This window comes from Phalaenopsis equestris, unplaced genomic scaffold (assembly GCF_001263595.1).
Source record: "Phalaenopsis equestris unplaced genomic scaffold, ASM126359v1 Scaffold000224, whole genome shotgun sequence".
In the NCBI taxonomy this organism is placed as follows: Eukaryota; Viridiplantae; Streptophyta; class Magnoliopsida; order Asparagales; family Orchidaceae; genus Phalaenopsis; species Phalaenopsis equestris.
In genome coordinates, this window is record NW_018164666.1 from 1,453,056 (window position 1) to 1,455,962 (window position 2,907).

A 2,907-nucleotide genomic window follows, 5' to 3' on the forward strand; every position below is an offset into this window, starting at 1 on the left:
TATATATATATATATATATATATATATATATTAATTTCGAGATTTGCAATATATTTGTTTAAGTTAGGTGACAAGATGAGTTTAGTGGATATCTTTTGCCCATATTGAGGGGAAGAGTTGATATTTGTACTAGTTTAGAGTCCTACTTGTAAATAGGAAATATTGAAGAATTATAGGGATTTATTTGTAAAATGTTGTAGGGCTCTATATATGCCCAAGTGGTTAATGGATCTAACAAATTTTTAAGAGCAATTACTTCTTTTCTAATTTATATTTGTTAAAGTGTCAATAACAAAGTATAGACATGTAGTATGATCATTAAAAGAGCTGGGACATACAATGTAATAATAATAATAACAATAATATTTGTTTAGAATAATATTTCGTGATGTGGACAAAGGTGTGTCACTTGTTTTAATGTGATATACAATGATGATGTTCTTGACTATTTATTTGAAAAATTATGAGCAATACCTCTCGTCTATTCTACACTCATTTGCTACTCTTCCTGTTTATTTGGTCATTGATGACGATAAATATCAACGCAACAATCTGTCCAATCATCTCCACCACTTCTGAGACTTTGTTGTTGGTAACTTTAGATACACCATAACCCTCACTTTATGTGAGCCACATCTAGAATTCCTATTCCGGCCGTCTTTGCAAAACATTAAAAATGCTAACTAAAATTCAATGATGCAACTGACGATGTCCCTACATCAACTTCAATAGCTTAGTTTCCTATTTTCTTATGGATGCATTCTATGACTACAAAGAAATGAGATATCTTGTAACCCTATTATAGTTGAGTTTTTTCAACTAAGAAAGTTCAAGTGAATTTTTTTCCTTATCTTGTTTTCCATGTAAGGCCTTGTACATTGTTCTCTTTTTTGCCTGATTGATTTTTCATGCGATCAAAACAAACTAAGGTAGTCGAGATTGATCTTCACCCCTCCGCTGCTAGATTCCCAGCCTGTAAATTGCAATAATCACAATTGTGTATGACAACTCAGAACATGTTGATGAATGTAATGAGCTTCATCTTGACATGTTTTATCTATTATTGAACCCTTTTCTGACATTTTTTTTATTTTTATGGTTGTTAAGGAAGGTGGAAACTCGGTCCACTTCCTTGAATTGGTGACCCCGATATTTATGAAAATTATTTAAGTTTATTTCCTTATGTAATTTTGTTCCCTCTTATAGCTTGATGCTTCAAATTTTTATTTAAAGCAGTTGTCTTTTTCTGACAGGAAGAATTAATTAAGCTTTCCCAGATTAATCTCCCGCCCCTCCTGTTGTTATAGAGAAAAACAAAATGAATTTGATAGATTGTCTTAATGGGCTTTATATGAGTCATTAAAGCATAATTCCATGTTTTCTCTCTGGAATCACGAAATTAAGGGTTGCCAAAATAAGCTGGATATTGGGAAGCTTTAAAAGGAGCTCACGATTATAGGGTCGCATCACTCTCCAACAGTCTTCTCTCATTGGATTATACTCCGACGTAGGGCTGAAATAAATGAATCACAAGGAAGCTTTTTGAAGTTGTCTTTCTTCTTCTTGGTGTGACTCTTGTTTTAGAGAATGAGAGAGAGAAGCAGATAAGAGAGAGAGAGAAAGAAAGAATGTTTTCTTGTAATCATCGATGTGATCGAAAGATGTAAATTCCTCAGGCTAATAAAATTCACTGCAGCTCCGTGGACGTAGACAATTTGCCGAACCACGTAAATTTGTGTTTTGCTGTAGTTTTTATTTACAAATTTTTCTCGATCCAAATTTTTGTCTTATTGCCGTCGTTTTTCACAACAAGTGGTATTAGATCTTTGGTTCGAGGCGGAAAGAAGAACGATGGGCGGAGAAGAAGTGATGGTATCAGAGATCGAGAAGTTTAATGACACAGATTTTGGTTACTAGAGGATGCAAATAGAGTACTATCTCTATGAAAAGAAACTTCATCTTCCGTTACTAGGAAAGAAACCAGAAAAAATGAATGAGACTGAATAGAATTTGTTGAATCGACAATTCTGGGGGTTGTTTGATTAACTCTGTCAAGATCCGTTGTCTATAATGTCATCAAGGAGAGGACTACTGCAGATCTCATTGCGGTTTTATCAAACATTTATGAAAAACCATTAGCGAATAACAAGGTGCACCTGATGAAAAAATTATTCAACCTGAAAAAGACGGAAGGTGTGTCTGTTGCTTAACACCTGAATGCGTTCAATAATATCACAAATCAATTTTCATCTGTTGAAATTGTTTTTGATAATGAGATACGTGCACTGATATCGTTAGCATCATTGTCAAATAGCTGAGAAACCATGAGAATGGTTGTAAGCAGTTCTGCAGGTAAATCTAAACTGAAATATGATGATATTCGTGATTTGATTTTGGCTGAGGAGGTGCGTAGAAAAGATTCTTACAAGACCCCGGGTTCGAGTTCGGCATTGATTTTTGATTCCAGAGAGAAATCACAGGACATGAACTCAAAGAGAGGAAGATCAAAATCAAAGTCTGACCAGCTAACAACCTGCTGGAATTGTGGCAAGACTGACCACATTAAAAGGAATTGAAGGAATCTCAAGAAGATGAACGATGACGCTAATATTGTAACTGAAGAAATATATGATGCGCTATTGCTAGCATTTCACAGTTCTGTTGATGACTGGATACTGGATTCAAGGGCTTCCTTCCAAACATCGTCCCACCGGGAGTTGATGCGAAATTATGTTGCATGCGACTTTGGGAATGTACATCTGGTTGATGGAAGAACTCTGGACGTGGTGGGGATTGGAGACATTGATATTGCACTCCATAACCAGAGCAAGTGGACTTTGCAAAAAGTCAGCCACGTTCCTAAGTTGAAGAAAAATCTCATTTATGTTGGGCAGCTCAATGAGGGTT